The following is a 26053-nucleotide window of genomic DNA, read 5'->3' on the forward strand; positions in this document are numbered from 1 at the left end:
AAATCTGTTCATTAAAAGACACCATTAAGATGGTAAAATAGGAAATCTCAGACCCTCTTTCTCCCATGGCAACACTGATTCAACAGCCATACATGGAACAATTCCCTTTGTGAGAAATCCAGAAACCAGTTAAGAAACTTGCATCCAAGGCAAATGGGAAGCCAGCTATATCAAAGCCAATAGAAGAACCTGTGGCACCCTCTTGCCATAGTCTCTCTGGCACAGTGCCATATGATCGGGGGAAACTTCCAGCTTCTGGCTTCTCCCTGGGGAGAGAGAGAAAACTGGAGCACATGTCCATTGTTCTAACTTTCAAGGGGCTTCCTTGGGGACAGGTTTTTGTCTCATCTATCTCAGTGTACTGCCAGGAAATGGCATATTCTGGATACCTGGGGGCTCCTTAGAACAAAAGAGCTGGGCAGTGTGCTGCTGCTCCAGAGGACCTGTGGTATAGCTGACAGAGGTCAATGCTGCTTGGCAGTATCTTCCTTAGGAGGAGTGAAGATTGGAGCATATATGCAGTGTTCTGGCTTTTGGGGGGTTTCCAGAGGGACTGGTTTCTCTATAGCCCAAACTGGGGCACTGATGAGACCTCATGTACTCTGGATGCCTGGAAGGCCACTGGGAACAAAAAGAGTCAGATGGCATGCTGCTATTTTGGAGAACCTGTGGTACGAAAGATAGATACCAATGGAAAAAGAAATTATGCGTTCCAGGAAAAAAGAAATTGGTAAATCTCTCTAAGTAGGAACCTAGACACACATGTCCAGAGGAGACATGTCCACAGAAAATGTTTGAGATGTCCCCTGTATCTGTAGCTATGCTGCTTGGTGAAGATGTTTCCCTGTCTGGAGCCAGTCTACAAAGACTGGGAGAGGTAGCTATATTGTTAAAATGTGTAGATACCAATGCAAAGTTACAAGGAACACAAAGAAGCGGAGAAAAATTGCCCAATCAAATGAGCCAAGTAAATTTTCAGAAATTGATACTAAAGAAACAGTTAGATACTAATTTCCTGACAAATAATTCAAAATAACCACCATAAAGGTGATTGATAAACTCATTAAAACAATACAGGAACAAAATGAGAGTTTCAGCAAAGGGATAGAAAATATAAAAAACAACCAAACAGATTTTGGAGCTGAGAAATGCAACAATTGAAATGAAAAATTCACTATAAAGTTTCAACAGCAGACTTGATCAAGCAAGAGAGAGAATCAGAAAATTTGAAGACAACTCATTTGAAATATAAACTAGGCAGAGGAGTAAAAAGAAACAATAATAATAATGATAATAATAATAATAATAGGTAAAAAAAAAAGCCTTAAAGACTATTGGACACCACTGAAAGGATCCATATACATGTTATGGGCATCTCAGAAAAAGAAGAGAAAGAAAGGGACAGAAAGCTTATTTAAAGAAATAATGGCTGAAATCTTCCTAAATCTGGGAAGGGAAATGAACATCCAGATTCAAGAAGACCAGCCTACCTCAAATAGGCTACATCAAAAGAAGTCCACAAAGACAACAGAAAATTTTGAAAGCAGCAAGAGAAAAATTATTCAAGGGACTTCCAATACATCTGTTAGTGGATTTCTTAGCAGAAACCTTGCAAGCCAGGAGAGAGTGGGATGATATAGTCAATGTGCTGAAAGAAAAAAAACTGTCAACCAAGAATACTATGTCCAGCAAAAATATTCTTTGAAAATTAAAGAGAGATAAAGACTTTATCAGATAACAAAAGCTATTCAAGGAGAACTACAAACCACTGCTCAACGAAATAAAAGAGGACACAAACAAATGGAAGAACATTCCATGCTCATTGATAGGAAGAATCAATATGGTGAAAATGGCCATACTGCCCAAGGTAATTTATAGATTCAATGCCATCCCCATCAAGCTACCAATGACTTTCTTCACAGAATTGGAAAAAACTACTTCAAAGTTCATACGGAACCAAAAAGGAGCCCACATAGCCAAGACAATCCTAGGCAAAAGGAACAAAGCCAGAGGCATCATGCTACCTGACTTCAAACTATACTACAAGGCTACAGTAACCAAAACAGCATGGTACTGGTACCAAAACAGATATAGACAAATGGAACGGAACAGAGGCCTCAGAAATAATGCCACACATCTACAACCATCTGATCTATGACAAATCTGACAAAAACAAGCAAGGGGGAAAGGATTTCCCATTTAATAAATGGTGTTGGGAAAACTGGCTAGCCATATGCAGAAAACTGAAACTGGACCCCTTCCTTACACCTTATACAAAAATTAACTCAAGATGGATTAAAGACATAAACATAAGACCTAAAACCATAAAAACCCTAGAAGAAAACCTAGGCAATACCATTCAGGACATAGACATGGGCAAAGACTTCATGACTAAAATGCCAAAAGCAATGGCAACAAAAGCCAAGATTGACAAATGGGATTTAATTAAACTAAAGAGCTTCTGCACAGCAAAAGAAACTGTCATGAGAGTGAACAGGTAACCTATAGAATGGAAGAAAAATTTTGCAATCTACCCATCTGCCAAAAGGCTAATATCCAGAATCCACTTAAACAAATTTACAAGAAAAAAACAACAACCCCATCAAAAAGTGGGCAAAGGATATGAACAGACACTTCTCAAAAGAAGAAAAAAAAAAAGCATTTTAGGAACACTTTTTTTTTTTTTAGAATGTTTTAGGAATGCTTTTACACTGTTGGTGGGAGTGTAAATTGGTTCAACCATTGTGGAAGACAGTGTAGCGATTCCTTAAGGATCTAGAACTAGAAATACCATTTGACCCAGCGATCCCATTACTGGTTATACACCCAAAGGTTTATAAATCATTCTACTATAAAGACACATGCACATGTATGTTTACTGAGGCACTGTTCACGGTAGCAAAGACTTGGAACCAACCCAAATGTCCATCAAGGATAGACTGGATTAAGAAATGTGGCACATATACACCATGGAATACTATGCAGTTATAAAAAAGGATAAGTTCATGTCCTTTGCGGGGACATGGATGAAGCTGGAAACCATTATTCTCAGCAAAGTATCACAAGGATAGAAAACCAAACACTGCATGTTCTCACTGATAGGTGAGAGTTGAACAACGAGAACACATAGACACAGGGCGGGGGACATCACACACCAGGGCCTGTTGTGGGATGGGAGGCTGGGGGAGGGATAGCATTAGGATAAATACTTAATGTAAATGTCAAGTTGATGGGTGCAGCAAACCAACATGGCACATGTATACCTATGTAACAAACCTGCACATTGTGCACATGTACGCTAGGACTTAATGTATAATAATAATAAAAAAGAATATGAAAATCATGTCAAGTATCTTTTCCAACCACAATGGAATGAAATCCATGACAGCCAAACTAGCACGAATTTATTTTTTCCTTCTTCACAATTTCACAGATAGATTTTTTCTCATGGTATATCACATCAAACTCAGTATATGATTTTTAAAATTTCTTTATTAAGTAAAAATCTTTTTACCTTTTCACTTAAAGCACTTTATAGCTTTGCTTTGGCATATCCAAATTGCCAGCATTACTAGTCTTGTGCTTTGGGTCTGTTATTAAGTAAAATAAGGGTTACTTGAACACAAGCACTGCTACACCGTGACAGTCAGTCTGATAACTGAGACAGCTACTAAGTGACTAGCAGGCAGGTAGCATATGCAGCGAGGATATGGTAGATAAATGGACTAATCATATCTTGAGAGAAATGAAGTTACATAGCATGAGATTTCACCATGTTCCAGTAATGGTGCACAATTTAAAACTTATGAATTGTTTATTTTGGAAATTTATATTTACTAGTTTCTAACTGTGGTTGTCCACAAGTAACTAAAATCTTGAAAAGTGAAACCACAGATAAGGAAGGACTAGCGTATGGTCAACTGATCTTCAACAAGGGTGCCAAAGTATACAATTGAGGAGAGGATAGACTTTTCAACAAATGATGTCGAAAAATCTGGATATCTATATGCAAAGGAATGAAATTGGACCCTTATCTTGCACTACACACAAAAATTAACTCAAAATAGGTTAAAGACTTAAATGTATGACCAGAAATGTAAAACTCCTCGAAGAAAACATATGGGAAATCTTCATGATATTGGTTTTGACAATGATTTCTTGGATATGATATCAAAAACACAGGTAACAAAAGCAAAAATAGACAATGAGTCTACACTGAACTAAAAAGCTTCTGAACAGCAAAGGAAACAACAGAGTCTAAATACAGCCTACAGACTGGAAGAAAAATTTGCAAACCACAATTCTGATAAATGGTTAATACCCAAAATATAGAAGGAACTCCTATAACTTAATATTGATAGCAAATAAGCAAATAACTCAATTTAAAAAAAGGGCAAGTAACCTGAACAGACATTTATCCAAAGACATCATAGAAATGGCCAACAGATATATGAAAAGATGCTCAATGTCACTAATCGGGGAAATGCAAATCAAAACCACAGTGAGATATCACCTCATCCCTGTTAGTATGGCCATTACTAGCAAACAATAAAAACATACAAATGACAATTTTAAAAAAAGTGACAAAACAAAAAACCCAGAAAATAAGTATTGTGGATGTGGAAAAGTTGGAACTCTTGTGTACTATTGGTAGGAATGTAAAATAGTGTAGCCACTACGGAAAACAGTGTGGAGGTTCCTCAAGCCAACAGGTAGAAACCATCTTAATGAACACTGATAGATGAATGTATAAAAAAAGTTTACACATACAATGGAATATTATTCCACCATAAAATTAAGGGAATTCTGTCATATGCCACAATATGAATGAAACTTGAGGGCATGATACTAAGTGAAATAAGTCAGTCACAGAAGGAAAGATACTATATGATTTCATTTGCATGAAGTACCTAAATTAATCAAACTTATTGAAGCCAAAAGTAGAATGGTGATTGCCAGGGGCTGGAGGATGAGGAAACGGAGAATTGTTGAATGAATATAAAGTTTCAATCATGCAAGGTGAAAACAGTTTAGGTATTTGCTGTAAAATGTTGTGTTTATAGTTCATAATACTGTACTGTTCATTTATCAATTTGTTTGGGGGTGGATATCATGTTATATGTTTTCTTTTTAATCATAATAAGAAATGCATGTAGAGGACAAAAATGAATGTTTGAGAAATGATGCAGAGTTTACTGGTTCATGTTCTAGGTGTAATATTCCATTCAATGTCCTATTGGTAAACTATGTTTGCAAAAAATAAAAAATAATGGGAATTAAAAATAATGACACAAGAAAGCCAAAAGTCAAGTCTCAGAGTAAAGATATTTCTAAGACATATAAATAACAAAAGGCTCTTGTTCAAAATATATAAACTATCTATACAAACCTATAAAAAAAGATAGAGAAGCCTACAGAAAAATGGCAAGTGACTTCAATAGGCATTTACAAAACAGGCATCCAGCTGGTGAATACACATATTTAAAAGGCATTTAATTTCACTGAAGATAAGGAAAAGGCTAATTAAAAGCACAATTGGATACCTTTGCTTAACTATCAGATTGGTGAAAAGTTTCATGTCTAACAGTTCTAAGTGTTGGAGCCACAGAAACTCCCACCACTGGTGGCAGCATAAATGGATATATCACTCTGGAAAACAAGGAGGCATTATTAAAGTTAAATAGATACATATTGCTGTATGACCCTGAATCTTCCCCTTAGGTAGGATATACCTAAAGATACACATGTTTATATGTACCAGGATATGTGCTCCAGAATGTTCACAGAAATATTCATTTAAAATGCCTTAAACTGAATGTATTAGTCTGTTATCACAGTGCTATGAAGAAATGCCCAGGACTGGGTAATTTATAAAGGAAAGAGGTTTAGTTGACTCACAATTCTGCATTGCTGGGGAAGCCTCAGGAAACTTACAATCATGGCAGAAGGCAAAGGAGAAGCAGGCACCTTCTTCACAGGGTGGCAGGATGGAGTGAGCACAAGCAGGAGAAATGCCACATGCTAATAAAACCATCAGACCTCATGAGACTCACTCAGTGTCATGAGAACAGCATGGGGGAAACTGCCCCCATGATCCAATTACTTCCACCCTTGTTCTGGCCCTTGACACATGGGGATTACGGAGATTACAATTCAAGATGAGATTTTGGGTGGGATACAGCCAAACCATATAACTGAAATTAACCAAATGTCCATTTACAATGGAATGGATAAATAGATTGTGATATATTCACACAATGAAATACTATATAGCACTGGATGGGAACAGACTCTAGGTACACACGATAACATGGATGGATCTAAAATCATAAGGAAGGGCAAAGAGCAGAAATTCATATGTATGATTCCATTTTTATAGAATTAAAAAACAAGGCAAAACGAATCTATATTACTAGGGCTACATATAATGATGGTAAAAATATAAAGAAAAGCAAAGAAGTGATAACTGCAAATGTCAGATTGTTGGCCACCTCTGAAGAGAGTAAGTTGTGACTCGTTAAGTGATTCAGAAGGACCCTGATGAGCCAAAAATGTTCTGGCTTTCTTGTCCTTGGTAGCCAGTGTTTTACGTATGGTTCTGCAGGTTATAATAACAGTAAAAGTATTGTTAAAAAACCAGTCTAACATCTGACCATATGGTTTCAAGGCAATAATCTAACTCTCTGTTCTCTTCTTTATTAATGCTTATCTTAGTCTTAATTTTCTGCCACTGCTCTCTTTTACTTTCCAATTTGATTATTTCAAATTTGAAAAATCAGCTAATATGATGTTAACTTTGATTGTGGTTCTGTTATACGAAAATTTAATGCCAAAGTGTTTACAAAAATGTAGCAAAAGAGCTATTTTCAGGCAACACAGATAAATATGACTGACTGGCTGAACCCATTGAGGAAATTCGTATGGAGAAACATATTCAGTTAGTTACCTCATGTTGTTTTAAAAATCACTGATGTGGCTCTTAAAAAGTCAAAATGATTAATTTATTTTAATTTTCATTTCATTGTTTAGACAATGAAATACTAGTGTTTAAGAGAGATTTAGGATACACGAAAATCTAGTGTTTTGTAATTACAAAATGTAAAATAACCACAGAAAGTTAACTTTTATGACACTTGTTTTTTAAGCACTTCTATAAGTTTAAAAAAGAAAATATGGATCATATATGCAAATGAATAGGTTTGGGAGGCATATGCATTTTTTAAAATGATGATTTCAGTTTAAGCCATAAGCAAACTTTTTCCAATGAATTATGTATAGCAATTTTTATGATCTCACAAATCATTTATGAATTTCAATATCTCTTCTCCAAATATAATCTACAGGAAGATAGCTCGCCACATGTGTTTCCAAGACTAATGGCTTCACGTCATAAGATTTGGGAGTATAATCAATTTGGCTACGTATTAATTTCTTTTAATGCTTAATCAAAAAGAATTGCAGTCAGAAGGCTTACTTGTTATTGACAACTCCCAGGCTAATGAAATCTCAGCCCAAAGCTTTGTAGCCCCACTCTTCCACCTCTCTATACAACTTGCTTTATTTATTTTCCAGCTCTCAAGTCCTTTGAGGAAGATGGGAGCTTCAAAGAGTAGAAAAGAAAGAAATATATTAAATAATACTGTGTGTGGAAAGGACTTTGAAAGTAAACTGTAACCTTTTTATCCTTAAATACCTGAAAAAGTAAGAGCTCTTTTATCTTAGCTGTCACTGTTTTTCTTCAGTGTCAATTAAAACTTCATGTTTACTATCTCCTGTAAATGTTGGAATTTGAAGTAAAGGCAAATTGGTGTATCAATGGAAATTCATCATAAATATAATTTTGTGAATCCTTGTCATATTTGTAAGAAAGTTGTTGCTTTATTGACTTAATATAACTTCAAATTGGGAAACTCACCAAATCAAATAATAAATCCATGTCAAGAAAAATAATCTACTTGTCTTTCTTCTTGTTTTGTGAACTGTGGCAGGTAGCAGCCTGCCTTCCCTCCAGGTGTATGGCTGCTAAATTTGAAGAGTGAATGCCCAACAATATTTGGTACGTCACCGGTTCAGCAAGTACCATATTCTTATCTTTGTGTTTTTAATAGACTGTTTCATTAGTTAAATATATGGAAACAAAATATTAATTCACTGATGGTTGTTAAATATTAGCTGTTGAAAAAGTTTAAGCATTAGTATTTAAATTATGTTCATAATTTTAATTATTGTTAATATTTAATCAAAGGGTTATTTTAAAGGATCTTTTGTATAAAGAATCTCTCAATTCTTCAGTATGATTTCATTATATCTAGGGGCCATTTTCATCCAGGAAAACTCCCCCTAATTTTATAATGAAAGCCAATGCTAAATAAGATTAACTGCATAAAAACTCCTTTGCAAAAGCCCCCTTGCACTATCTCTCCATCTGTGCTCATGTGGTACCTTTGGGTTGAACCCATCCATCCTGAATATTAAAGAAAAAAGTACTTTTTTTTGATACTTTTCAAAGTATAAACTTTTTTCTCATTCCTTAAATTGCAAGTTTTGACACTTACTTGAAATATGACCCCAGAAAACAGGTCTTAAACAGTTAAGTCTTTTGGTAGCAAGATTGTTTTTCTTAAAAAAAAAACAAATTTATGCTTGTGAGGTTGGTGTTGAAAGAAGACTGACAGTGTCAGTTTAATGTATTCTGATTCACATCATTCATCTATGTACACTGACATCTTCATACATACACAATTTATTCATGATGACTAGGACAAGCAAAAGGAGAAATGCATTTAAAGAACATTAGGCTTTTTAAAGCAAAAAGACAGTGTTAAGAAGTCTGAAAAGTGATAATAAAAAATATATGGCAAAGAGGAACATGATGCAGAGATTAAATCAAAAGACCTAACAGATGATGAGCTTACTTACATTGTAGTGATAATTTCATAGTTTTGATTATTTTTTAACATAAACCCTAAAATAATTATCTTCAACTTGTTTCAGTAAACAGTCATGATGATGAGATTAAGTGAACTGGTAAGCCAGCTTTTGGCTGCTTGTTTTGTTACTATTTTCAAGTTAAATATCAGGGAAAAAAATCATCTGGGGAAAAAACCTACTGCTAACGGAAAACCACTGAAGACAGTTCAATAGCCACAATGTGCAAAATAGCACAATTATATTTACCTGTCAACAATCCCCCCTCCATACACACCTATGGATCCAAGTTTTATACATTTTATCTCCAAGTTATGTCCCAACTAACTGGAGGATCTCATTTTTCACCTGATCCACCCATCTCCTTACATTCTATTCAACCTCTATTTGTGAAATCTCTATTTCAGTGATCTCCAGGCATACTCTATCTTATGTCATTCACTCACTTAACACACATTATAGTGTCTATAGCAAACAATTTGGTTTAGTAATCTCTCTTAGTCTCAGGTTCCCCATTGGTAAAACAGTAATAATAATAGTACCTATCTCATACTGAGGTTGTGATGATTAATGTGATAATCGAAAAAAAGTATTGAGAATAATGTATTCTAGTAAGTATTCAATTAATATCAGTTATTACTATAATCATCATGATCATCATTATGCACTAGATTTAGTTTACTGGGGGTATGGAACCCTGGGATGGAGAGGAGGTGGTGGTAAGAACTGTAGGAATGAGTTGTGAACCAAGACAGGGCTGAGGTTAAGGCTCTCAGTTATTAGTCCTTAATCTACAGGGAATGGGTTTTGAAACACAGCACCAGCTTTTAGTTCAAAACACTTCAGACAGTGAAGAGAACCAGAGGAAAGTGGATCACTCCCATGATCCCATCTCTATATATTGATATTGTTTAGACAACAGCTAGAATGACTGGATTTAGATATGGGGAAACTAGGCTTGGTCTCCTCTCATAGCTAGACAGCAAGCTAGGGGTCATTCTACCTCTCACTTCTCAGTTGCCCACATATCTCTAAGTGACATGGAGAAGCTAGACAGAAAAGACTAATGGAGTTTTTCCTAATGAGGAATACACCATTAGTTGGTGATCATGATGTAAAATTACAGTCATATTGGCTGGGATTTTTTTTTTTTACTATCAACCAAAAGGATTTAATCAACATTTATAAAATACTCTACCCAACAACAGCAGACTTAACATTCCTTTCAAGTGTTTATGGAACAAATGTCAAGATAGACCATATCCTTGTTATAAAACAAAGCTCAATAAATTTCAAAGAATTGAAATTATATAGTGTTTTTTTTACCATAACAAAATCAAACTAGAAATCAATAACAGCAAAATGTTCTCCAAACATTTGTAAACTAAACAACACACTTCCTCATAATCTATGGGCCAGATAAATCTGAAGGGAAATTTAAAAATATATTGGACTGAATCAAAATAAAAATATAGCATATAAAATTTTATGACACAGCTAAAGCAGGGCTATAAGGGAAATTTATAGCATAGGTTAAACTTAAGTGCATTTATTATAAATGATGAAAAGTCTCAAATCAATAATCTAAGACAATAAATGTAATTTACCCTTATATCTCTTTACTGTCTCCTTTTTATAATTGTCTTAAATGTTTCCTCTAAATACATTTAGAATCACATCAGATAATGTAATTTTTCAGCCATCTAACGTAATTTAGAAAACTCAAGGGCCAGGCGTGGTGGCTCATGCCTGTAATCCCAGCACTTTGGGAGGCTGAGGCGGGAGGATCACGATGTTAGGACTTCAAGACCAGCCTGGCCAACATGGTGAAACCCTCTCTCTACTAAAAATACAAAAATTAGTCGGACATGGTGGCAGGTGCCTGTAATCCCAGCTAGTCAGGAGGCTGAGGCAGCAGAATTGCTTGAACTCAGGAGGTGGAGGTTGCAGTGAGCCAAGATCATGCCATTGCACTCCAGCCTTGGTGAGAAGAGCAAGACTCCATCTCAAAAAAAAAAAAAAAAAAAAAAAAAAAAAAGAAAGAAAAAGAAAAGAAAACTCAAGAGAAGGAAGCCTGTTGTATTTAGGCATATTTTTGAGTAAAGCATTTTTTCTTTTTTTTCTTTTTTTTAATTTTAATATTATTATACTTTAAGTTTTAGGGTACATATGCACAACGTGCAGGTTTGTTACATATGTATACATGTGCCATGTTGGTGTGCTGCACCCATTAACTCGTCATTTAGCATTAGGTATATCTCCTATCCCTCCGCACTCCCCCCACCCCACAATAGTCCCCAGAGTGTGATGTTCCCCTTCCTGTGTCCATGTGTTCTCATTGTTCAATTCCTACCTATGAGTGAGAACATGCGGTGTTTGGTTTTTTGTCCTTGTGATAGTTTGCTGAGAATGATGGTTTCCAGTTTCATCCATGTCCCTACAAAGGACATGAACTCATCCTTTTTTATGGCTGCATAGTATTCCATGGTGTGTATGTGCCACATTTTCTTAATCCAGTCTATCATTGTTGGACATTTGGGTTGGTTCCAAGTCTTTGCTACTGTGAATAGTGCCGCAATAAACATACGTGTGCATGTGTCTTTATAGCAGCATGATTTATAATCCTTTGGGTATATACCCAGTAATGGGATGGCTGGGTCAAATAGTATTTCTAGTTCTAGATCCCTGAGGAATCGCCACACTGACTTCCACAATGGTTGAACTAGTTTACAGTCCCACCAACAGTGTAAAAGTGTTCCTATTTCTCCACATCCTCTCCAGCACCTGTTGTTTCCTGACTTTTTAATGATCGCCATTCAAACTGGTATGAGATGGTATCTCACTGTGGTTTTGATTTGCATTTCTCTGATGGCCAGTGATGGTGAGCATTTTTTCATGTGTTTTTTGGCTGCATAAATATCTTCTTTTGAGAAGTGTCTGTTCATATCCTTTGCCCACTTTTTGATGGGGTTGTTTGTTTTTTTTCTTGTAAATTTGTTTTGAGTTCATTGTAGATTCTGGATATTAGCCCTTTGTCATATGAGTAGGGTGCGAAAATTTTCTTCCATTTTGTAGGTTGCCTGTTCACTCTGATGGTAGTTTCTTTTGCTGTGCAGAAGCTCTTTAGTTTAATTAGATCCCATTTGTCAATTTTGGCTTTTGTTGCCTTTGTTTTTGGTGTTTTAGACATGAAGTCCTTGCCCATGCCTATGTCCTGAATGGTATTGCCTAGGTTTTCTTCTAGGGTTTTTATGGTTTTAGGTCTAACATGTAAGTCTTTGATCCATCTTGAATTAATTTTTGTATAAAGTGTAAGGAAGGGATCTAGTTTCAGCTTTCTACATATGGCTAGCCAGTTTTCCCAGCACCATTTATTAAATAGGGATTCCTTTCTCCATTGCTTGTTTTTCTCAGGTTTGTCAAAAATCAGATGGTTGTAGATATGCGGCATTATTTCTGAAGGCTCTGTTCTGTTCCATTGATCTATATCTCTGTTTTGGTACCAGTACCATGCTGTTTTGGTTACTGTAGCCTTGTAATATAGTTTGAAGTCAGGTAGCATGATGCCTCTGGCTTTGTTCTTTTGGCTTAGGATTGACTTGGTGATGCGGGCTCTTTTTTGGTTCCATATGAAATTTAAAGTAGTTTTTTCCAATTCTGTGAAGAAAGTCATTGGTAGCTTGATGGGGATGGCATTGAATCTGTAAATTATCTTGGGCAGTATGGCCATTTTCATAATATTGATTCTTCCTACCCATGAGCATGGAATGTTCTTCCATTTCTTTGCATCCTCTTTTATTTCATTGAGCAGTGGTTTGTAGTTCTCCTTGAAGAGGTCCTTCACATCCCTTGTAAGTTGGATTCCTAGGTATTTTATTCTCTTTGAAGCAATTGTGAATGGGAGTTCACTCATGATTTGGCTCTCTGTTTGTCTCTTATTGGTGTATAAGAATGCTTGTGATTTTTGTACATTGATTTTGTATCCTGAGATTTTGCTGAAGTTGCTTATCAGCTTAAGGAGATTTTGGGCTGAGACATTGGGGTTTTCTAGATAGACAATCATGACATCTGCAAACAGGGACAATTTGACTTCCTCTTTTCCTAATTGAATACACTTTATTTCATTCTCCTGCCTCATTGCCCTGGCCAGAACTTCCAACACTATGTTGAATAGAAGTGGTGAGAGAGGGCATCCCTGTCTTGTGCCAGTTTTCAAAGGGAATGCTTCCAGTTTTTGCCCATTCAACATGATATTTGCTGTGGGTTTGTCATAGATAGTTCTTATGATTTTGAGATATGTCCCATCAATACCTAATTTATTGAGAGTTTTTAGCATGAAGCGTTGTTGAATTTTGTCAAAGGCCTTTTCTGCATCTATTGAGATAATCATGTGGTTTTTGTCTTTGGTTCTGTTTATATGCTGGATTACATTTATTGATTTATGTATGTTGAACCAGCCTTGCATCCCAGGGATGAAGCCCACTTGATCATGGTGGATAAGCTTTTTGATGCGCTGCTGGATTCGGTTTGCCAATATTTTATTGAGGATTTTTGCATCAATGTTCATCAAGGATATTGGTCTAAAATTCTCTTTTTTTTTTGTATCTCTGCCAGGCTTTGGTATCAGGATGATGCTGGCCTCATAAAATGAATTAGGGAGGATTCCCTCTTTTTCTATTGATTGGAATAGTTTCAGAAGGAATGGTACCAGCTCCTCCTTGTACCTCTGGTAGAATTCGGCTGTGAATCCATCTGGTTCTGGACTCTTTTTGGTTGGTAAGCTATTGATTATTGCCACAATTTCAGAGCCTGTTATTGGTCTATTCTGAGATTCAACTTCTTCCTGGTTTAGTCTTGGGAGGGTGTATGTGTCGAGGAATTTATCCATTTCTTCTAGATTTTCTAGTTTATTTGCATAGAGGTGTTGGTAGTATTCTCTGATGGTAGTTTGTATTTCTGTGGGATCAGTGATGATATCCCCTTTATCATTTTTTATTGCGTCTATTTGATTCTTCTCTCTTTTCTTCTTTATTAGTCTTGCTAGCGGTCTATCAATTTTGTTGATCCTTTCAAAAAACCAGCTCCTGGATTCATTAATTTTTTGAAGGGGTTTTTGTGTCTCTATTTCCTTCAGTTCTGCTCTGATTTTAGTTATTTCTTGCCTTCTGCTAGCTTTTGAATGTGTTTGCTCTTGCTTTTCTAGTTCTTTTAATTGTGATGTTAGGGTGTCAATTTTGGATCTTTCCTGCTTGCTTTTCTGGGCATTTAGTGCTATAAATTTCCCTCTACATACTGCTTTGAATGTGTCCCAGAGATTCTGGTATGTTGTGTCTTTGTTCTCATTGGTTTCAAAGATCATCTTTATTTCTGCCTTCATTTTGTTATGTACCCAGTAGTCATTCAGGAGCAGGTTGTTCAGTTTCCATGTAGTTGAGTGGTTTTGAGTCAGTTTCTTAATCCTGAGCTCTAGTTTGATTGCACTGTGGTCTGTGAGACAGTTTGTTATAATTTCTGTTCTTTTACATTTGCTGAGGAGAGCTTTACTTCCAACTATGTGGTCCGTTTTGGAATAGGTGTGGTGTGGTGCTGAAAAAAAATGTATATTCTATTGATTTGGGGTGGAGAGTTCTGTAGATGTCTATTAGGTCCTCTATTAGGTCTGCTTGGTGCAGAGCTGGGTTCAATTCCTGGGTATCCTTGTTAACTTTCTGTCTCGTTGATCTGTCTAATGTTGACAGTGGGGTGTTAATGTCTCCCATTATTATTGTGTGGGAGTCTAAGTCTTTTTGTAGGTCACTCAGAACTTGCTTTATGAATCTGGGTGCTCCTGTATTGGGTGCATATATATTTAGGATAGTTAGCTCTTCTTGTTGAATTGATCCCTTTACCATTATGTAATGGCCTTCTTTGTCTCTTTTGATCTTTGTTGGTTTAAAGTCTGTTTTATCAGAGACTAGGATTGCAACCTCTGCCTTTTTTTGTTTTCCATTTGCTTGGTAGATCTTCCTCCAGCCCTTCATTTTGAACCTATGTGTGTCTCTGCACATGAGATGGGTTTCCTGAATACAGCACACTGATGGCTCTTGACTCTTTATCCAATTTGCCAGTCTGTGTCTTTTAATTGGAGGATTTAGCCCATTTACATTTAAAGTTAATATTGTTATGTGTGAATCTGGTCCTGTCATTATGATGTTAGCTGGTTATTTTGCTCATTAGTTGATGCAGTTTCTTCCTAGCCTTGATGGTCCTTACATTTTGGCATGTTTTTGCAGTGGCTGGTACTGGTTGTTCCTTTTCATGTTTAGTGCTTCCTTCAGGAGCTCTTGTAGGGCAGGCCTGGTGGTGACAAAATCTCTCAGCATTTGCTTGTCTGTAAAGTATTTTATTTCTCCTTCACTTATGAAGCTTAGTTCGGCTGGATATGAAATTCTGGGTTGAAAATTCTTTCTTTAAGAATGTTAAATATTGGCCCCCACTCTCTTCTGGCTTGTAGAGTTTCTGTTGAGAGATCCACTGTTAGTCTGATGGGCTTCCCTTTGTGGGTAACCCAACCTTTCTCTCTGGATGCCCTTAACATTTTTTCCTTCATTTCAACTTTGGTGAATCTGACAATTATGTGTCTTGGAGTTGCTCTTCTCGAGGAGTATCTTTGTGGTGTTCTCTGTATTTCCTGAATCTGAATGTTGGCCTGCCTTGCTAGATTGGGGAAGTTTTCCTGGATAATATCCTGCAGAGTGTTTTCCAGCTTGGTTCCATTCTCCCCATCACTTTCAGGTACGCCAATCAGACGCAGATTTGGTCTTTTCACATAGTCCCATATTTCTTGGAAGTTTTGTTTGTTTCTTTTTATTCTTTTTTCTCCAAACTTCCCTTCTCACTTCATTTCATTCATTTCATCTTCCAACACTGATACACTTTCTTCCAGTTGATTGCATTGGCTCCTGAGGCTTCTGCATTGTTCACGTAGTTCTCAAGCCTTGGCTTTCAGCTCCATCAGCTCCTTTAAGGACTTCTCTGCATTGGTTATTCTAGTTATCCTTTCGTCTAATTTTTTTCTCACAGTTTTTAACTTCTTTGCCATTGGTTTGAATTTCCTCCTGTAGCTTGGAGTAGTTTGATTGGCTGCAGCCTTCTTCTCTCAACTCGTCAAAGTCATTCTCCGTCCAGCTTTGTTCCGTTGCTGGTAAGGAGCTGCGTTCCTTTGGTGGAGGAGAGGCGCTCTGCTTTTTAGAGTTTCCAGTTTTTCTGCTCTGTTTTTTCCCCATCTTTGTGGTTTTATCTACTTTTGGTCTTTGATGATGGTGACGTACAGAAGGGTTTCTGGTGTGGATTTCCTTTCTGTTTGTTAGTTTTCCTTCTAACAGACAGGACCGTCAGCTGCAAGTCTGTTGGAGTTTGCTAGAGGTCCATTCCAGATGCTGTTTGCCTGGGTATCAGCAGCGGTGGGTGCAGAACAGTGGTGGCTGTACAACAGCAGATCTTGGTGAACCGCAAATGCTGCTGCCTGATCGTTCCTCTGGAAGTTTTGTCTCAGAGGAGTACCTCGCCGTGTGAGGTGTCAGTCTGCCCCTACTGGGGGGTGCCTCCGAGTTAGGCTGCTCGGCGGTCAGGGACCCACTTGAGGAGGCATTCTGCCCATTCTCAGATCTCCAGCTGCATGCTGGGAGAACCACTACTCTCTTCAAAGCTGTCAGACAGGGACATTTAAGTCTGCAGAGGTTACTGCTGTCTTTTTGTTTGTCTGTGCCCTTCCCCCAGAGGTGGAGCCTACAGAGGAAGGCAGGTCTCCTTGAGCTGTGGTGGGCTCCACCCAGTTCGAGCTTCCAGGCTGCTTTGTTTACCTAATCAAGCCTGGGTAATGGCAGGTGCCCTTCCCCCAGTCTCGCTGCCGCCTTGCAGTTTGATCTCAGACTGCTGTGCTAGGAATCAGCAAGACTCTGTGGGCGTAGGACCCTCTGAGCCAGGTGCAGGATATAATCTCCTGTTGTCCCGTTTTTTAAGCCTGTTGGAAAACCGCAGTATTAGGGTGGGGGTGACCCAATTTTCCAGGTGTCATCTGTCACCCCTTTCTTTGACTAGGAAAGGGAACTCCCTGACCCCTTGTGCTTCCCAAGTGAGGCAATGCCTCGCCCTGCTTCAGCTCGTGCATGGTGCGCTGCACCCACTGTCCTGCACCCACTGTCTGGCACTCCCTAGTGAGATGAACCTGGTGCCTCAGATGGAAATGCAGAAATCACCCATCTTCTGCATCGCTCACACTGGGAGCTGTAGACCGGAGCTGTTCCTATTCAGCCATCTTGGCTCCTGAGTAAAGTCAGGAATGTATTTTAAACATACTCACTACTTCGTTTCTGCCTCTTACCCATCTCCTTAGGATAAGTAGTGGCTAAACACTTAAATCAGTATAGCTTAAACAACTGAACTTTATGATAATTCTTGACTGACAGAAAGGCATGTCACTTTTCAATCACAAACATTCATAGCATCCTTCATTTGAATTCTTTTGCTAAGTGACCAAAGAGAAATTTCTGTCTGCTGGAATGATGCAGGAATTGAATCTCACAGTTTGAGGGTGGGTATGCAGACAGTCAGGAGCAGGTGCAGGGTTTGTGGATCTTTCAGCTTATACAACTAGGGGAAGGTCTTTAGGAAAAACACAAATTTACAAACACAAATATAAGGGCAAAAAAGATATGACAGCACATTACAAATTTAAAAAAGTTAAAAATATCCCAAAGATAAAATCCAGGAAAATAATATAGTATTTTGATTAACTGCCTAACAAACCTATATCTTTCTTCAACATGTTTGGGTTGCATAATCTTTAATTATCTCTTCAAATGACAATGATGATATAACATCCATTTCTGAACATCCAGTTCAGAATCTATAGCCTTAGGAAACTATGTGATTTTTGCACGAGTCTCAACCTTTTTATGTCTGCGCATTTTCAGCCTACATGAAAACCAGCCATAATCTGGTTGGCACCAATTATGTGCAGCTTTGGGGTACCTCCAGGTGGCATTAGTGTCCTAGGAGATGAAGCATGGATGGTGACTGATGGTGTGAAGGAGCAGCACTGCTGTAGGCCCTAGTTGTGTAGCCATAGTTGCGCCACAGCTCATCTCTCAAACCACCATCTATGGCTTTTCGTCAAGCTACTCCAGGTGTGGCTGCTGCCAGCTAGCCACATCTATCTACTTTCGTGGAGCACCACCTGTGGCTTTTTTACAGTGCTCCCCAGCTACTTCATGTTTGCCAATGCACCCACCTGGACCTCTAGCCATCTTCAAAACCCTGTCTCCTACTTCAGTTCACCTTCTGACACCTGCTTTTGCACCATCCCCATCCAGCCCTGCATAGGGACTGCCTAAGCCTTGCTAAGGTAAGGCCTGCTGACTAGGAACCAGGGCCTACTGCTCAAATTCCAGTTTTGCCTTTAAGAAATTGACATCCTTTGCTGACATTCTTGCCTCACACGCTTGCTGGCCCCTTGCCACAGATATTTTTGTCAGCAACTCATACATTCCACAGCATCAAAAGCAACCTTAGGTGAACGGAGGCCAGAATGCCAATATTTACCTGACCTGCTGATTTTCTTTTGACTTCATTTTTATAACAAAGTTATATTTTAGTGATTTTGGTTTGGTATAAGTAAATACTTAGCTTTTGATAAGCACCTGGGGTCTGAGATACAGTCTGACATGTTATCCTACTCATTCATGAATCACTGTCAAAATGCATGCATAAAAGTTAATTTTCTTCTGTTCAAGCAATATCTAACATTTTAATTAGCATGTTCAAAATCTCCTTTGATCTTGAACTGTATTAGCTGGAAGGGAATGTTCTTTGAGGATTTGAAAAGAAGTTAGGGAGCTCAGACTCAAGTTCTATGCCTTCTAAGACCTATTAGATTCTTAGGAAACCTCCAGTTCATCATTTCGCTAGAGAAGTTTTCACACATAGTTGGAGAGAAATTTTGAAGAAAATTTACTCTGCTTAGGAAGAACACAAGAAAATGTACCCTGCTCCTGAGACTGTTCACAGGAGTTTTGATACCATACAGAGTAGGGCTGCATCATTACTTTCATGGGCTCTAGACACTTTTGTCTTTGTGAGCCCATTCCTCTGCAAAGAAAAAAAAGTCATATTTACCATTGCATTGGTATAAAGGCAAATGTACTTCAGGTTGGGGTACATTTATTTTTTTTCCCTTCTGAATTTAAAAGAAATGTAAACATTTCCATTGACCCCTAGAAGTCCTGTGGGTCCTGGGCATAATAGCTACTATGCCTAGTGGATAAGTCGGTTCCACTTATTCTTATCCTTTAAAAAAAGGTAGCAAAGTTTTAAATTAAAAACTTGAAATGTCATGCTATTTCCTCAGCTTCAGAATTAAGAAGACTCATCTACTTAAAAACAAGGCTACTGCTAGCTAATTCAACCATAATAAAGTTTGCTAGATGATAAGTATAATTTATGATGTTAATATTCAATCTTGGACCATATCACTGCTTTTCTGGAAACTAGTACAAACAATGTAAATACTTTGAATATGAGGTAAACTCAAAAATTATACCCACGAAGTGAGCAGGCACAGGGAAGAAACACTTTAAGAATCAATATAAACAGGGATCCCGACATAATGTGGCAAAGGTATAGAGGAATGCAAAGGAAGAAAGTGCAGCCAATGGGCCTCTCTGGCAGGGCCACAATCAGAGACAAGGTAGGTTTCCACGTGATTAGCAGCATTTCAGCAGCTCCAGGGAGATGCCCCACCTCTTACTTACCTGACATTTAATTTAACTGAGAATGTAGACTTTCATCTCTATAGTACAAATGGTGCTTATAATGTGAAAACCTTTAAGATGAAGTATTGTATTCAATGCATGACACAGAATTAAGGACTGCCATCTGACTCTTCTCTGAAAGCAGGTTGTGTTAAGAGGACATTTCCTACACTTGCCCATCTTACAGAGTCTGGAAGAGGCTATGGGAGGTCAAGACAATTTTTTTTTTTTTTTTTTTTTTTTTTGAGACGGAGTCTCGCTCTGTCAGGCTAGAGTGCAGTGGTGCAATCTGGGCTCACTGCCAGCTCCACCTCCCGGGTTCAAGTGATTCTCCTGCCTCAGCCTCCTGAGTAGCTGGAACTACAGGTGCCCACCACCACGCCCAGCTAATTTTTTGTATTTTTAGTAGAGATGGGGTTTCACCGTGTTAGCCAGGATGATCTCGATCTCGTGACCTCGTGATCTGCCCACCTCGGCCTCCCAAAGTGCTGGGATGACAGGCGTGAGCCACCATGCCCGGCCCAAGACAGTTCTTTAGAAGAAAAGCTCATCCATTGGCCCTCCCTGAAAGAGGATGATAGCATGTTGGGGGTGGCTAAAAAAGGCTAGGACACCAAAAAAATGTACCCTGCTTCACAGTTTGTGCTGCAGTCAGTGTGAGATGGTTAGTGGGCTTTTAATTAGACGGTCCTGTTCTGACGTTGGTTGGAGTACAGGCAGGGAAAGAACTGGGGAAAGGAAAAGGTGCCATGGCCAGTACTAGGCAAAGGGAATAAGCAGGTCTTCTGGTATGGCTGTGCAGGTTGCATACTGCTCAAAGGTGCCACATCCAAGTGGTAGGAGGTGGGGCGGAGGGAGGTGGGTTGGATGGGGAATATCATTTACTTCATAGACATAATAGGTTGGTGTATTTAGTAAAACAGTTTTTCAGTTGATAGTGGTAGAGCGTCTTGTTTTAATAAAATCAGCACATTATGCCCATTTTCTGACATATGGAAGTCCAGTGACTTGGGAACACAGAGGGTCTCTAATTGGCAGAAAAGTCCATAGAGGCAGCACTGTACACGCAAGGAAAGAATCTGTCCCAGCCTGAAAGAATCCCTGCACTTTGCTCACTGAGGGCAGGAGTCATGTTTTATTCATCTTTTTTATTTATTCCTATCACCTAAGACAGCAGCACAGTATGCATGTTCCATTGAACTTCCCTACAACCCCAGTAGCCACTAGCCACATGTGGCTACTGAGCACTTGCAATGTGGCTTGTCTGAATTGAGATGTGCAGTAATTGTAAAATATGCACCTGATTTTGAAGACTAAGTATAAAAAATGTAAAATAAATCCTTAATAATTACTTTATATTGATTACACATGGAAATAAAATTTTTAATAGACTAGGTTAAATTAAATGTATTATTAAAATTAATTTCACCTGTTTCTTTTTACTTTTTAATGTGGCTACTAAAAAATTTAAGATCACATATGTGATTTGTATTTGTTCCTCCTATTTGTCTTGGGCAAAGCTGCCTGGGAAAGCTGACTATAGACAATATCCTTGACAGCAATTCATACAGTGATTATTTACATTGTTGCTATTTTAATATCCTTTAATTAAAATAATTCTGATTTACCTTATATCCCTTTTAAGAATTCCACGAGGAGGGATCTTTAATAGGGTTAAAGAAGAAAATTTCTGAAAAATGTATGCTCCTTTGCAGAGACAGTTAAATTAAGAAGAAAAAAATTTGTAAATGGCTTGGCACTTTGCTCAACTGATCTACAAGATTTTATTTGGTGAAGAGAGTTGTTTGTTGTTGAAATTTGCTAGCATTAAAGTACTGTCATATGAACTTGGTGACACATGCTTGTTAAAGATCTTTGTTTAATTTGATCATTTCAAGTTACATGATGATTATTCTGTTTTATAGTTTATCTATAAAGTAACGAGAAAGTAAACATTCTAAAAGCACAGTAGCACACTTGACTCCACCTGCTATGGGCCCTTGTTAAACACTAGTTCTCAGGTACACATATAAATTTTCCCAGCACCACAGTCTCACCTATGGGGATGAGTGAGATGTTTTAAAAGAAGGCAATGTGCTCCACTGAATCTGGACTAAGCTCACTTTAAGGAAAAATATCTTACTTGGGACCATCTGGTTGCCAGGTCAGGGCAGGCTGAGATGGAAGTTGTTTGTGCTAATGGCCTGGTCGGATCCAGTTCTGAGAGCCTGGGGGAAGCTATCGGAGGTCAAGATAATTCTATAGAAATATGGTTCATCCATTGGCCTTCTGAGAGGCAGGGAAGAGCTGTCCAAATAGTCAATGGGATGGACTTGAGAAACTTCATGTGAAAGCGTGTGTGTGTGTGTGTGTGTGTGCTCACGCACATGAGTGCAAGTGCGTGAGAGTGAAAGAGAGGAGAGTGACAGAGAGAGACAGAGAAAAAAAATTTTCAAGATATAACCTTTCCAAGGACTAGATACTACCACTGGCAAAAAAATACCCTCTATATTGGGATTTTCACTTCTGAATCAAATAATGGATGACCTAAAACTGTGAGCGAGGTATTTAACAGCAATGAGAATGTGGAATAATTTTTTATTCTGCCAATATTCAGTGCTCCACTGACAGGTACTGATTACATGAAACTAGCTCCAAAAACATCAAAGAAAAGATATATCCATTCAGCCACCACAATCCCAAAAGGATTGCATGAAAATATTAGCATTCATTTCTGCTGCAGGTTTTATGATAAAAAGTTATTACATATTTGAGTGGATGTCAAAGCAAGGTTGCAAATTTAACAAAGGAAAAATCCTTAGATAATCTTCATGTCTTTCAAATAGGTCAAATGCTTATAAAATAAGAGACATTTTACTTTGACAATCAGAAATCTACCACAGTAAAAATAAGCATCTAGAGGTTTTTATAGCTGTCAATCCTTTTGCTTATTTATTATTATTATTGTTGTTACTATTTTTACTTTAAAAATACAGATTGTCCTATGCTGTGGTCCAAACATTAACATAGCAATCCTATGTCTATCATGTAACATTCTAGATTGAAGGCAAAAAACAAAGATGTCTTATTAGAGTTGAGATAAAATTGACTGGTACTTTTCTGCTAAACACTTCCCTGTGGGGTAAGCGTTTCAAGCACAAAGAAGAGGGTGGCCATAAGAAAAAACATGTTTCACTACTGGACAGTGGCTTGTGACTGGAGCTGTTTTCCAGTCCCTGGAGTCCGACCTCTGGGAAAATCCTCTTTCTCTGTGGGGATCTGGCCAGTGGTATGTGTGGTTAAACATGGAGATGTTGGGACTGAATCCAGGTTCTACCCCACAGGGATTGAGAACGGGGTCAAATTCATTAACCTCTTTTGTAACCTCAGTTTCCTATTTGTTTAATGGGAATAATATAACCCATTGCATAAGGCTGTTGTGAGGAAATGAGATGTAAGGCACCTGGCACATGGCAACTAGGAAATGAGTGTTGGTTACCATTGCTGTTACTATTAATTTCATATCTGTGCTTTCTCTCATGTTCTCTCTGCATGAAAGTCTCTTTCCCTCCTTGTTGATGTGGAAAGTTCTTCTTTTCAGAAATGGCTCACCTCTAAGAAACAGTCGGTGATTAATTCCAGCTCTTTGAGTCTCCCCTTTCTGTATACTGTCAGGCTTTATACACACCTCATAATTATTAGTTGTGTGTTTACATGCACTTCCCCAAAACTGCTAGCGACTGTAAACATATGGTGTAAGCTCAACACAAGGCTTGTTGACTGAGGTGATGGTTTTTCTCTCTAACCCTTTATCCCTCCCGACAACTTCCCACATATCTTGCATCTAATTCCATACTCTAGATACTGATTTCACATCTCCCTAAACCCCCCGCTCCCTACCTGTCTCTGTTCTATTCAGATGGAACATCGGGTTTTCCTCCTCACAGCTTCATTGCTTCCTTCATTACTTCTCACTGCAGTTATGGCGGCCTTGTTTCCCACTTCGACAAAATTCCTTCTCAGTCTTTTGTGGTCCATTTCAAATCTGCCTCCTAAATTAAGCCTCAGTTAACGACTCACATCAACCCACCTTCCCCAACCCTACTCAGGATGGCTGTTCAGAAATCTAATATTGATATATAAAACAATTTTAATTGGGGCCGGGCACAGTGGCTCATGCCTGTAATCCCAGCCCTTTGGGAGGCTGAGGTGGGCAGATCACTTGAGGTCAGGAGTTCAAGACCAGCCTGGGCAATATGGAGAAACCTTGTCTGTACAGAAAAAAAAATAAATAGCCAGGTGTGGTGGTGCACATCTGTAGTCTCAGCTACTCAGGAGGCTGAGACAGGAAGATCGCTTGAGCCTGGGAGGTGGAGGTTGCAGTGAGCTGAGATTGCACCACTGTACCCTAGCCTGGGCAACAGAGTGAGACCTACTCTCCAGAAAAAAAACCACACCCAATTTTAATTGGGGTGCTATTATGGGTGCCATATGAGTTGGGTGGATGAACTCTTGATGGAGAAGTGGCTTTTTCCATTTCTCCCTAAACCTCTGATGCAGGCTGATCAAATTGAGCACTCAAACATTAGATGTTAGGAAAAGAAGTTACTATTTAGATGCTGAGACAAATGGAAAGTGACACTAGATGCTCCCTTTCTCCCTTTTGGACTCAAGACAGAGCACTGTCTTGGTGAGTGTGGTCTTTCTTAAGGTATATGTGGCTGGTGCCAGCCATGATGTTTTTGTTTTTTTGTTTTGTTTTGTTTGTCTTATTATTATTAGAGTCAGGGTCTTGCTCTGCTGCTCTGGCTGGAGTGCAGTGGTGCAATCACGGCTCACTGCAGCCTCAACTTCCCAGGCTCAAGTAATCCTCTCACCTCAGATTCCTGAGTAGCTGGGACTTCAGGAGGGCACAACCATGCCCAGCTAATTTTTGTGTTTTTTTGGTATTTTTGTAGAGACAGGGTTTTACCATGTTGTCCAGGTTGGCCTCAAACTCCTGGGCTCAAGTGATCCTCCATCCTTGGCCTCCCAAAGTGCTGGGATTACAGGTGTGAACCACCATGCCCAGCCCCTGCCATGGGATTAGTAACAACTCTTGGAAAAGAATTGTTTTCACTCCTGAGTCCTCATACTTAGATGTTTGTCTATAGAGGATGTCACAAGTAGAATTAGGTCTCACCATCCTGGCTAACACGGTGAAACCCCGTCTCTACTAAAAATACAAAAAAATTAGCCGGGCGTGGTAGCGGGCGCCTGTAGTCCCAGCTACTCGGGAGGCTGAGGCAGGAGAATTGGCGTGAACCCGGGAGGCGGAGCTTGCAGTGAGCAGAGATAGCGCCACTGCACTCCAGCCTGGGCGACAGAGCGAGACTCCGTCTCAAGAAAAAAAAAAAAAAAAAAAAAAAAAAAAAAAAGAATTAGGTCTCAAAAAGCCATCTGAGCTAGCAGAATATGCATGTCACTCATCTTTCCTTTTACTAGGCCCTATACATACTATTTTTTAAATGGACCTGCCCACTACTCTGAACTTTCTGAAGCAAGCCTGATCCCAGTTGTTCCCCAAAAAAGAATTTGAAATCGTCACAGTCAAGCTTTTGACTCACCACTCTAAGAAAACCATTGTTTTCAAGGTTACTTAATCTTATTGTTGGCTAAATCCAAGTAATTCTTCTTTGTCCTTATTTTAGTTGGTTTCCTGGCAACAACCCACATCATTGCAAATTTCTTCCTCGAAACACTCTCTTCTCTTGACTTCCTTGACATGATGCTCACCTGTTATTAAAAAAGAGTGCCTATGTTTGCATTTACCAGATACACCTTCGCCTATATTTTTATTTTTCAACCTTTCTGAACTGCTTTATTTAAGGGATTTTTTTTCTACAGCATAGGGTTGGATATTCCATTATAAGCCAATTTGAAGTTATTTTTCTATATTAGAGATAGAATTTAACTCCTTTACATCTATCATAATGACAGATGTGTTTGTTTTTAGCTCTGGAAGGAAGGATTGGACTCTTTACAAGGGGCTTCTGATTAGGTATTCTTTAGCTGGTAGGTGAATCATTTGGGATGTCTTTGCTAGTTTCAAAAAACTCTATACAAATGGCTTAAACATAAAGGGTATTCATTATCTTGCATAATAAAGAAGTCCAGAAGTATTTCATATTTTGTCTTCTGTTATACACACATACATGCACATACACATGTATACATACATATATATACACTTATACATGAAAGAGAAACATTTATTTCTCTACATTTTTCACTGTATCTTTTTGTTTTTTATTTTTTTATTTTTATTTATTTTTCTTTTTTTATTATTATACTTT

The 26053-nt window shown here is 38.3% G+C and overlaps 1 protein-coding gene across 5 annotated transcripts in view; it reads right to left on the bottom strand.

Moving 5' to 3' along the window:
• MCHR2 (melanin concentrating hormone receptor 2) overlaps positions 1-26053 on the bottom strand; it is a 76122-nt gene that overhangs the window by 40050 nt on the left and 10019 nt on the right. Inside the window, exons 2-3 of one of the 5 annotated variants that reach the window (XM_055113984.2) lie at positions 25325-25493; positions 23619-23770 (exon numbers count right to left, since the gene is read on the bottom strand). The exons of 3 other annotated variants lie outside the window; for them this stretch is intronic. The gene's annotated coding sequence lies outside the window, so the exon portion shown is untranslated. The remainder of the gene's footprint in view (positions 1-23618; positions 23771-25324; positions 25494-26053) is intronic. One more of the 5 variants, XM_034962588.3, reaches the window with a different exon arrangement.

The sequence above is a fragment of the Pan paniscus genome, chromosome 5, assembly GCF_029289425.2.
Source record: "Pan paniscus chromosome 5, NHGRI_mPanPan1-v2.0_pri, whole genome shotgun sequence".
In the NCBI taxonomy this organism is placed as follows: Eukaryota; Metazoa; Chordata; class Mammalia; order Primates; family Hominidae; genus Pan; species Pan paniscus.